Raw genomic sequence first — 13,086 nt, 5'->3', positions numbered from 1 at the left:
GGTGGCAGGCGGAGTGGGTCGCGGCTGAGTACGGGGCGGCGGTGGAGGCTGTCGGAGGAAAAGCGCCCGACGGGTCGGAGCCTGCATCGACCATGACGGCCTCCGCCGAGCCGCTGCCGCCGCCGGCGTCGGAGGAGGAGAGCAACCGGCGCTTCTGGGAAGCCTGCCTCGCGAATCGGTACCCGTGAAGAGGCGAGCACCGATTTGCAATTATTGAAATTTCATGGTGGTTTAAGTTTTGTGGATATTGTTTTTTTTTTTCAAAAAAAAAAAATAATGTTCTGTTCTTCCATCCAAAAATGTGTAATCAGGAACAGAATTGAAGCAATTTGGTAGAAAATAAAATAAAATAAATTCAAATAAAAATAAAACACTATATATGTCTGTATTTCTTCCTTCTCCATTTGTCAATTATGTGATAAAAAAATATATAAAATATCATAACGCTCAAAATCACGTACTGAAGACTTTCAATGGGAGAGTAATTTGTCCCACCCTGATAATTATGTCATACATAGATTACATTATTCATCTTGATAATACACATTTTAATATATTTTAATCCTAATTTTAGATGCTCTAATAGTTTTTTTTTAAAAAAATTAAAGTATATAATATATATTGAGTATATTTTAAAAATAATTGAATCATTTTTATATTATCAAATTGGGCTGAATTATTCTTATGGAATTCGAAATAATAAAAAAAATGGCCAAGTTCACGGATCAAATGTGCAAAGAAGTACCTTGTACATTGCGGGACTTTTATTATTTTATATATCTAAGCATCAATTCTCAATTTTGATAAATTAATAATAAGTTTTTTAATAGATCATTGATATAAAAATACTAGATGGATTACTCATTATGAGCATTTTTCAATTTATCTGATGATAATTAATGAAAATTTTTTATAGGACTAAATTAATCATCTCAAAATTGATAGATTTGTATGGGATATTCAGTATTAATTAATAATAATAATAATAAATAAATAAATAAGATAATGATTCAACTAATCAATTTTAGTACATTTCAGACAACTAAACTTCTGATAGAGAAATAATCCCAATCACATTTAATTTACTCTAATAATAAATATATAATTTTTTAAAAGAAATCTCGATTTAAAATATAAGTAAAATTGATTAGTTTAATTAGAAGACATTGTTAATGAATAATGAATGAATTACTAAAAAGAAAAAAATTGTTTTTCACACAATAAATGAGTTTTAGTCCAGATGATGTATATTATTAGATTGACCTAATCAAATTCAACAAAGATATTCATTTAAATGTGCATCATGCCTCCGGAACTATGATATAATAATAAGATATTTAAATTATCATCTAGACATTCATAGTTTAATTTTCAATCATAATGAATTTGTAAAAAAAAAATTTCTTCAAATAGGACGCGTAATAAAAAAAATATTAAATTTTTTGATTATCCATCATAAATATTTCCTAATTTATTTTAATAATTAATAAAAAAAATTTATAGGAACGAATCCATCAACTGTGCGCTAGTCAGTCAGGCTGTGCATCACAGTTCTCCATTTAGGAAATTTTTCAAAACACCTCTTACATTTTTCTTAATTTTAAACAATTTTCTAAGAATTTATTCGATTTTAAAGAAAATGGTTAAGGATGGTTCTAAGAGGTTACTAAATTACCGGGGCATGTTGAAAAATAGCCAATAAATTGAAACATTCAAATTGATGGTACACCGTACACACACAACTTCTACGACACAAGTGTTTGACTCACCAACAACGTAACGGAAATGGAGCACGCAGAATTATAATGGATTTTATTTTTATATAATAAAAATCTTTTTAAAATATAAAAAAAACATCATTTTTAATTCTAAATTATAAAAAATGTGTTATAAATATTTTTAATTAGTCATTTTTTTCATATATTTTTTATTATTTACCTTTCCAATATCTTGTAAATAATATATTTTTTATTTAAAATTTATTTCTATATATAATAGATAAAAGATGTATACAAATCTTTAAATACTTTTTCGATAAACTATTGAACCATCTAGATTAAGTTTTATTCAGATCGTATATACAACTTTAAAAATTAAAAATATCCAAATTATGTTTCTGCTATCCATTTTGTATATATATGATGATTCGCTTTCGCTCGCCAAATCGACATGTTTACTTCACCAAAAAATATTTTTAATCGATCACTATACTTGATCAATTGATTAAAAATCTTTATTTTAAAAAAAATAATTTAAAAGCTTTATATGAAGGGGAGCTTTGGCCCTTGGTATAACGGTAAAATTGTTGTCATGTGACTAAATATCATGTGTTCGAATTTTGGAAACAGTCTCTTGCAAAAAGCAGGATAAGGTTGTGTACAAAGTACTATGTGCTCGTCTAGTTCTTATAATTATATCAATTAGGATCAAAAGAATTCACATATTTCCATAAATGATATGATATTGTCGACTTGAACCCTCATGGATTTATTTTTAGGGTCTACCCAAAAATTCTCATACTAATGGAGATATTATCCATCTTATAAACCCATGATTTTTTTTCCATATATTTCTAATGTGAGACTTTGACTATATTCTTAATCATTCTCTCTTCAAATGAAGGATCACCATTATTCTCATTGTTTAAGTCTCTTTCTTCAAGTATCCGATCACTCTTGATCTATTTTGGATCTTCCTTTAAACATCCGGTCACCCTTGGCCTATTGCAAGTCTTTCCTCAAGCATCCGATCAATTGAGGCCACTCTTCTCCTCTAAGACTTTTTCACCACCTAGGGATTCACTTCCCTAAAATATCCGCCAAGCATTCGATCATCTTTGACATGTTTAGACTTTTCACCGCTTAGGGTTTATTCCCCTATGATTTTTGCCAAGTATCCGGTCATCTTTGACCTACTTAAACTTTTTGTTTAGAGTTCATTCCTTTGGGAGCCCTCACCTCCTTCATTCAAGATCACTATTCCACCCATATGACTCGATTTTGACCATGACTCTAATATCATTTATTCGGACCAAAAGAATTCATATATTTTCATAATGATATGATATTGTCCAATTTGAGCCTAAATCCTCATAGATTTTTTTGGGCTCTACCTACCTAGGGTTCACTCTCTCAGGATTTTCGCCAAGCATCTGGTTACCATTGACCTGCTTGAACTTTTTGCTTATAGTTCACTCCTTTGAGAGCCCCCACCTCTTTCATTTAAGGTCACTATTCCATTTACATGGCTAAATCTAGACCATGACTCGAATACCACTTGTTAGGACCAAAAGAATTCACATAACTCCATAATGGTATGATATTGTGGATTTATTTTTGGACTTTACTAAAAGGTCTCTTACTAATAGAGATATCTTCCATCTTATAAACTCATGATCCTTTCCATGTAAGTTTAATGTGAGACTTTAATTGTATTTTCAACCATACTTCTCTCAAACAAAGGACCATCATTTTTCTCATAGTTTGGATATCCTCTTAAGCATCCAGTTACCCTTGATCTATTCCGGGCTTCCCACCAAGTATACGATCACCTTTGATCTGTTTAGACTTTTCACTACCTATAGTTTACCCCCTCAGAATTTCCACCAAAATCCGGTCACATTGACCAAAAGAATTCACATATCTCTACAATAGTATGATATTAATCCCTCATGAATTTATTTTCGTACTCTACCCAAAAGGTTTAATACCAATTAAGATATTTTCCATTTTAAAAACTCATGATCTTTTCAATATATTTTCAATGTGAAACTTTTGATTGCATTTCTAACAATATCCATACCATCAACCATCATTTCCACATGCCATTTTGAGAGCAATAATTTTTTAAATATAAATCGAGTTTTTTAATTGCTTGCTATAGTGTAGCAATCGGTTCGATGTGTTTCTGTGACCATGAACAATAATTTTAATTGATTGCTACACTATAGCAATCGATAATTTTTTTTTAAAAAAAATGCTTAAAAACATTCTATGATTAAAAATTTGTTGCTTTCAATACGATGTATCGAGTTGATGTTTGAGAACATGAATATAATCAGGATAATTAGACAAACACATAAAACCTAGTTTTATGTCATTTTGAACTCTCTAAGTCTATCAGCTGGTTTCGACCAAAATGGACTGATGGATTTAGAAAGCTCGGAATGACATGAGACCAGATCCTATATATTCTTCTAGTTCTTCTGATTATACCCATGCCCTCAAACATCATTTTCATATGTCATATTGAGAGTAATAATTTTTTAAATACGAATGCGACCTAAAATTTTAATTCAGGTTAAAAAATTCATTGCTCTGTATATTGTATATTGAATTAATATTTGAGGATATGAATATAATTAAAAGAACTAGACAACTTTATAACACTTTATTCCATGTCATTATGAGTTTTTTAGGTCCATCAATTAATTTTAACTAAAATCAGCTGATAGACCTAGAGAGCTCAAAATAATACATATGTGTTCGTCTAATTTTCTTAATTATATCCATACTCTCAAACATAATTTGATATACTATATTAATAGCACCAATTTTTTTTTTTATCATAGAAGACTTTTTAATTATTATTTTTTTTAAAAATTAATCAATTGTTATACTTTGTTAGAGTGTAGCAATTAGCAATTAAGAGTAAGCAGTAAACCCGTCAAACCGACCAATCCACTCATATCGACCCAAACCGAATCGAAAAAAAACTCCACAGGATATATCACCGGATGTAGGGTCCTGATATTGTATTATCTTATTTAATATGGCTGGATAATTTTTTACCCCAATAACAAAACTAACCCGATTCGCGATCACCCTTATTTGTAGCAGCTACTGTCAATAAGCTACTACACATTGTAGCAGCTACTGTCGATTAGCTGGTACAACGTGTAATCAGTAATGTCTATTATTATTTTAAAATATTTTATTTTTTTATTGTATTTATATTTATATTTTATATTTCATTAGATATATGGTTGGATATCCAAATAACTGATAATCGTCGGATATCTAATACATAAGAATCGTCGGATATAGCATTGGATTAGAGTCCTGATATTGCATTATCTAATCTAATAGGGTAGGATAATTTTTTACTCTAATAACCGAATCAATCTGATCCGTGATCACTCTTAATAGCAATCAAATATTTTTTTTTTATCACATAAGATATTAAATCGATTGATACACTGTCACAATTGATTCGGTGAGTGATAGCCAATGAACAAAAGGGTAAAATAGATATCAAGTATACGATTTGAAAAATTACTTATGCTAATACAAAACTTAAACTAGATGGTTTAGTAATTTGCCATATTTATTTATTACGTGTGATTTATAGTTCATGTATTATTTAAGGTAGCCCCACTATCCAATTATTATTTGGAGACACAATATGTAAATTAATTATATTCCAGGAGTTGTTAGTCTTTCAATTTATAAAACAGTGAAGTTAACAACCATCCTTTTCAGTCCTATTAAAGTTGCCCGTTGGAAAAGAAAAGGGAAGTTTTCTCCCTGCGAGACCTTTTGAGGGGATTTCATCTCCATGTGTATCCACTAGCAGCTTGAACATCGATTATTTATTAGTCCTGAAGTTATATGCGGCCGTAGAATATTTAGATTGTTATTTAGATAAATGTTATATGCGATCGTAAAATATTTAGATTGTTATTTAGATATTTATGATTTAATTTTTACCTATAAAATTTTAAATAAAACGTACAATTAAAGAATGTTGGAATATTTAGATTGTTATTTAGATATTTATGATTTGATTTTTACCTATAAAAATTTTAAATAAAATATACAATTAAAAAATATTGGACTTCTGTGAATATATCATCCTAAAATTAATCAATAAAATTAATTGAATTCATCATATTTTTGTCCTATTAAAGTTGGCAGCGAATTATAACCCCAGATTTTTCGTTGCTCAATTTAAATGCGACCTTATCACTCACCGACGTGATAGTGGCCAATTCGAAATTTCTGTACGCGACTGAGTTCATCGTCTCAGATTCAGTGTTTGTAGACTCATTATTTTCATCGATAAGAAAGTGTCTGGCCAGATATCTCAATCAACCCATCATCCGACGTCAATCGGATCGCATTCAATTCATTTAAAAAAATTTATTAAAATGTTAAGGGGTTCTAACAAATTTCTGAATGCTTAGTAAATTAATGGGGCATTTTGAAAATTAGCCAATTAATTAAAACATTCAAATCCATGTTATACACACACAGGAGTTTGAACTGACTAACCCACAACGTAACGGAAATGGAGCACGCAAAATTAAAATGGATTTTATTTTTATATACGAAAATCCTTTTTTAATTCTAAATTATAAAATATATGTTAACGATATTGACATTATTATTAAATAGTAAATTCATCGATCAAATTCACATACACATTTTAAAATAGCTCGTTTGTTATCATCACATTAATTAATTAATTTTTCTTGTCATTTTTAAGCATTTATTGTTCCGATTTCATTTGAATATTATCGTACAATATAAATAATATCTTTTACATTTAAAATTTATTCGTATGTATAATAAATCTTTAAGTATCAATTTGTAAGTTAATTATATTTTAGGAGTAGTTAAATGGTCTTCCAATTTATAAAACTAATAAAAAAGAAGTGGTCTAATCAGTGGCGTAGCTAGGATTTTAGACGAGGAGGGACAATTTTAAAAATATAAATATTAATATAGATCAATATTTTTCACTCTCTAAAAGTATAAATTTTGAATTCAATGAATTAAAAATGAACTTAAATTCAATTTTTTTTTTTAATTTAGCTCTTGATTTTAGTTGAAATAACGATCTATCGACCGTATCTATGAGTCAAAGTCAAAGAATCATTTAGATGGAAAAGGAAGAAAAGAAGGATGTAGTGGAGGGGGAGATGCCCTATTTGAAATAGGTATATCTCATATTTTCTTAAAATATATTGACATTCATATTTCACCTACTTTATTATTAGCATAATATTTTAGACATATAATTACTTAATTTAATGACTAGTATTTTTTCAACCATTCAAAAATAATAATAAAATTGATAGTAAACTTGACTAACAAATAAAAATATGAAAAATTGACACCATATTTTTTTTAGCACTTAAATTTGTAACGAAAAAGATTAAATAAAAAAATTTCACCATATTCCAAAAGGTGTTTGCTATGGGTAATTAATGTAGTGACGATGATGATACTCGTAGCAAACAACAGCAGCTGCCAATAATATTGTGTAGTGATAATAATGTCAATGGTAGTGGCAGAGAGGAAAACACAAGGAAAAAATAAAACACGATATTGAAGACAAATAAAAAAATAGGAGAGAGAGGAAAAAGAAACTCATAGAGAGAAAAAAATAAAACATGGTCGAATTTTTATTGGATTTTTTTATGTAAAATTCCATAGAATGTTAAAATTTATAATTAAGTTTTTTTATTTTTTTTTCCATGTATAATTTTTTTTCTCAAATTTCAGGGGGTGCGGTCGCACCCCCAAAGCTCCACCTAGCTACGTCCTTGGGTCTAATTCCATATGCATTCCAACTTGGATTTAGAAAGAATAAATAATTTAATTACAACTCGTACAAGCTTAAATATTAAAAAAACCGTCCCCAAGGCGTAACATAATTAGGGGCGCATGATTTTGTGACCAAGAGATCTAAGATTCGATCCTCGGAGTGTTATTGTCTGGGATTAATGTATCGACTATGCGCTTTGTATCTGTATTTACCTCCTTTCATATTCGTTGGATCGACTGATCCACTGATGTGACGGTTTTATATTTTTTTTAATATTAAAAAATCACTGTATGATTTTCTTAGCATATAAAATTCTTTTACAAATTATTTTTAAAAAGATTATAATATATCATTTTAATTGTGAAGGGTGCTAACTTATATTATGTATGCATGTTACTAAATTATATGTTAATTAGAGTTAAATTAACAATTTAAAAAGTTTGTGTTGTGCTAATTTGCGTTCGTTGGCCGTAATCTCATCCGTTGCGGAACAAAGCACCGCTCCACCTCCACGTCAGCAGTATACTGTCACCGCTCTGGTACCTCATACCAGGAGCCGCAGGCGGTAACCGGAACGCCTCAAACCCTCGAACCTGTCTCTCTCGCTCAGCCCTTTTCTTCCGCCGCCCCAGCGCGCCCTCCTTCCTCCGTCGCCATCGAGAAGGAAATCCCCGAGAACGAGCGCCCCGGACCTTCCTCCGCGATGCCGATGGATCCCATTCTGCGCCCGATTCGATTGCATGATCCGGGTACAGGACCAGGTGTGCGGCGCCATTGAGGAGTCCGACGGCCGAGCTACTTTCAGGGAGAATATCTGGTCTCGGCCGGGAGGGTCTGGATTATGCATCCGGAGAATTATGGTGCCGCCAAGGGGGAAGCTGGAGTCAAGGATGCATCAGTCAAGGCGGGGCCTGTACCATTCTATGCAGCTGGAATCAGTTAGGTATGCGACAAGTAGTATCCTTTCAAGCTCCAGCTTATTGATCATTTTCTGTAAATGACGTTGAACGAGAGGCCATTACTGTGGTAGTGTAACTCCAGTAGTCAAGAGTGCTCTTAGTAACTGCGAGCTTTACATTATAGCTTGAGGTCTGATCTTGGAACAGACAATTGATTTCTTCGTACGTACTTCAGATCAATTGATCGAACATGACACCATAGGCTCTAGCAATTGCATGTTCAGATGAAAAATGAGTAACAAGGAATCTATGGCTTGTCATAGGTCAAGTCGATTGTCTCTATGGCTTGCACTGAGGAATTTTTCATCTCAGTTTCATCCTGAACACCTTTTATGTGAACTGCCTTTTCGTTCATTACTGTTAGATAAAATCATCAGCATGCTGAACTAAACAACGAAAACATCTCGGTAGAAGACTATTTCTGCACATTTTGCAATATGAATCAAATATGCTATATCTTGTCATGTATAATAATCTAATCTTTCCTTGAAAGAATTCAGAAAGTTTCAACCTTTGCATCTTATCCTTAACAAACTTTTTCTTTGATGTTCGACTGCAGCAATGGCTATGATCAAAAAATGCTTTCTCTACACGTAATCTTCCACATAAATTTTCAAAGGGAAACTATTAAACATAGCTCATCTTTCCAAAAGGATTTTAAGTAAATTTCATCAGTATGTTTAATCAAGTTCATGCAAATTAATGCTAACCAAAGCGATCAATCTTTTCACTAGAGTGCTCAAACTCTGTTCTCCCAGTATTTTCCCATTATAGAACAAAGGAAAAAAACAAACACATCTTTAATGATCGCTATGTAGAATTCAATCTGGTATTCAAGCAAAGTGAGACATACCACTATGCTTTCCCAGTTTATGAGTGGACTAACATTAAATGCTACTCGCATCGTTCCCTTTCTGAAGGTTTGTGATCGTGATTCAACATTCGGCCTAAAAAGAGCAGCTTATTCGGGAGCGTGTTCACAGTGGATGGGAAAGTGCTTTCGGGGATGACAGCTACCTTATAGGGGCTGTGCAGCCTGTTGGACGTTGTGGAAGGGTGCGGGGATGCGCTTAGGGAGCGGAATTGGGTGCAGAAGAGCTACTATCTGCAGTCGGCCCTCGCAGCAAGGCTCACCTTGCAAGCGTTCTTGGCCGGCCAGCCGCTCCTTTTGCCTGAGAACTTTCAGGAGACTTGCAATGTCGTCTCGCCTTTGGGTGGGCCTCTCTCTTAATGATACATACTGCTCCTCAAAGCTTAATAATACAGGACTGTCACATCGCCTATGAGTGCGTTCTTCCATTAATAACGATCGCAGAATTTTGAACGGAAAATTTAAATTGGGCTTCTTGTTTGTTGCCAAGGAAGAAAACTTACTACAGGACCAGGAAGAGAGAATCCGTGCCAGGAAGAGAGAATCAGTTTTAACCTTTTTAAATTGGTTGTTTTCTTATTAAATTTAAATTAACTTCACTTTCTAATTACTGAATTCATAGGTTTTCTCATTTTATACTACGTATAGAAATCACCTTGGTAGTTAATTCTCTTTTAATTGCCAATAAATTTTCTCTTCATTGTTCTGTGAGTACATCATCTGTCCTCCCACTCACCTTGCACCTCCATCTCAAGTTCTTAAGCTGTAAATCTAAATTCTCCCTGCCTTTCTTGCTCTATATCCCGTATAAAAACGTATATCATATTATGCAATAATCAGATATGCATAAATATGTAGCAAAGCTCTGCTTCCGAAAATGATAAACAATTCAAATCTATTATCCATAGATATAAAGTACCAAAAAATGGCTGCTGATTTATACAAAAAATAAAGTACAAATGTTCAATGTTCAATGTTCAATGTCGTGAGGTATTCCGGTGCATCTCCTGTAACTGCGTAAGTGTCACAGCACTCCAGCGTTCGGTACTCCCATTGACTCGGGCATAGAGCAATTTCTTCACTGAATCTATGCAAATGCTTATGTTACCAAATCCATACACTGGGCGATCATTGTAATATCTACCAACTTTTGGTTTGAAGAACCAGCCTTGCTCCATTGCATAAGCTTCAATGGATTCCTTGAAGCTCAATTCATGAACAACACCAACAGCATTGACATCAATGACATGGATTGAGAAATAAGTTGGAGCCTTCTGTTGTGCTTCTAACTGTCTCTCTATCGCTCTCAGACGACTGACATTCTCTGTAGCAGCAGGTGGAACCACTTCCATGCCTTCTACAGCCTGATTCATCATATCCAAACCCGAACATAGAAGCACTCGAATCCTCTCGTTGGCAAGTAATTCTGCAGGGAAGACACCCTTCCAGCCCATATACCACTGCATAACCTCATTAAAATTAGGATCTGAGCACAACCAATGGTATAAAACTTGCTGCCACTTGCTGAAAAAATCAACCTCCAGCATGTGAACCATATGGTGGATTGGGATTGCAGATGCCCACATCATCACCCAATTGAACTGGTCTAACTTCTGATTAGCTGGAGTCAGCTGGAATTCTTGAAGAGCAATTCTCAACTTAGGAACAATATAGCGTAGCATCAGATGCTCCCAACTAGCTACATCAAACACATTCTTCCATGGAGAAAGTATGGCATATGCTGATGCATCACTTGCATGCCAAGCATGGAGGACACTACCTAGCTTAGAAGGGATTGTATGATACAACGTCTCCAATCTCTGTCCTAGCAATGGAAGCCATGGGTGAACCCAAACATGAATTGGAACAGTCTCGCATTGTGGATCCCATGAATCGACAGCCTCCGTTAGCTTAGGCATAACCACATTTTCTAGAATTGACTGCAAAATAACTGGTGGCAGTAACTTCTCCCATATTTCCAGAAACCGGAGTAGTGGTTCAGGATCCCTAGCCTGCCAAGTGTTAGTCACAGATATTCTCACAGCAGGAAGAATAACTTCACTGATAAGCTGGGAATAAGAATCAGAAAAAGGGTTTTCTGAAATATCATAAGGCTGATCTCCTTGCAACAAATCTTTCCAAGAAGATATAAGATTCACGCCAAGCAATGGATTCTGCAATGCTTGCCATCCTTGAAACACCTGGAGAAACAGAGGATATGCAAATGATAAACCAATACATGAAATATTAAAGAGCTTGTAGTCGTCTTTGAAGATCTCTTTTAGATCTTTGAAAGTGGCTAGCAGCGAATCAAGCGTCAAAACTCCGAATAAACTGTCCTCCTTTATCTTTTCTACGACTAATGCAATTGACTCCGCAACATGAAGTTGCTTTCTGTGCCACGGGTCCGGCTTTTGTATGTCAAGCTCAGTAAATTCCATGATTCGTCTAACATTGTATTGGAGCAGCTCGGGCGTGGGCACATCATTCTCTTTCATCTCAGTCTCCATGTTCAAATTATCCAGACTCGTCGAAACCTCAACTTGTGGTACCCTCATATCAAGAACCTTCTGAACAGCCTCAATACCCTGTTCCTGCTTTTTAGCCAGGGGCTCATCCGCCATCAAAATCTCAGCTTCGGCTCTTCCTCGCTTCTGCTTTAACCACCTCTTCTCCTTTGAAGGTCCTGCTGCCACTGGAGTAGCCATCTTTTCCTTTGGTGCTTTGTCCAAAACAGGCAATTTAGCCTCCTTGTAGCCGTTGAACCCAATGCCCATGTTCTTTGGACGGAGCTTAGCTTCTACCGGGGCAACTATGCCTTGTTCATTCTTCCCCAATCCAGACCCTTCCTTGAATCCCATCTTCTTCATCAGCTTCGAACCTATTCCCTTGGTGTGCGCCTCAAACTTCCCCATCTCGCTGGCGCCAGATGCATCTCTTCTCCCAGAAGAATTCTTGGCCAATTTCGATCTCCCCCTCTCAGACTCCTTCTCCTTCTCACGGCGCTGGGCTCCTTCTTTAATCCTCCTCCCAACGGCCGTAGAGAGGAAGCCATCCTCGTCCTCAGCATCTTCCATATCCTTTCTGTTGGACTGAAACCCTAGCCCATATCCCAACCCGTGGCCGGAACTGGGAACACCAGTGGATCGGTCCCCTTCTTCCTGGGGATCCCGTTTGACTTCCTGGCTGGGCATGACGGTGCCGGTGGAGACAAACTGGACAGGTTTGGAGAGGTCGGCCTTGGAGATGAAGTCTCCCTTCCGGCGCTGCCGCCAGCGGCGCCCTCCTCCGTCGGAGTCAGAATCGCTAGACGCGGTGCTGAAGGCGCCGTTGATGGCGTCGTCGCGTGTCTGACCGGGGCGCTCCTTCTTGCTGCGGTAGTAGAACTCGCCTCTAATCCACTCGCAGCCCTCGTAGTCGTTCTCGTTTCAAACCCTCGAAATCGTCGGCCATGGCAAAAAGCTGAACCCGCCTCGTCTAAAGATTAGTTTGCATACACTCGTCTAAACATTATTGTCTATATATATAAGGATGTTTTTTTAATCGAAAAATAAGGAACTAACTGTTTTAACAGAAAAAAAAAAAATCTAACAACATAAAAAAGAAAATTTAAATATAAATCTGTTTACAAATAAATAAATATAAGATACAATATTTTAAAGAGTTAGTTTGAATATTTCTATTAAAGGGATGATATTATTCTGT

At 34.8% G+C, this 13,086-nt stretch overlaps 1 long non-coding RNA gene and 1 pseudogene across 1 annotated transcript; one reads left to right on the top strand and one right to left on the bottom strand.

Annotated features, from left to right (window-relative positions):
* Positions 1-8,370: 8,370 nt before the first annotated feature.
* On the top strand, positions 8,371-9,790 carry LOC122002808. The gene is made up of 2 exons (XR_006117722.1): positions 8,371-8,494; positions 9,431-9,790. It is a non-coding gene; the product is annotated as an uncharacterized LOC122002808 (long non-coding RNA).
* Positions 9,791-10,234: 444 nt separating this feature from the next.
* LOC122024077 lies at positions 10,235-12,834 on the bottom strand (annotated as a pseudogene).
* Between the last annotated feature and the right edge of the window lie 252 nt (positions 12,835-13,086).

This window comes from Zingiber officinale, chromosome 1A (genome assembly GCF_018446385.1).
Source record: "Zingiber officinale cultivar Zhangliang chromosome 1A, Zo_v1.1, whole genome shotgun sequence".
NCBI lineage: Eukaryota > Viridiplantae > Streptophyta > Magnoliopsida > Zingiberales > Zingiberaceae > Zingiber > Zingiber officinale.
This window is presented reverse-complemented; position numbering and strand designations above follow the sequence as displayed.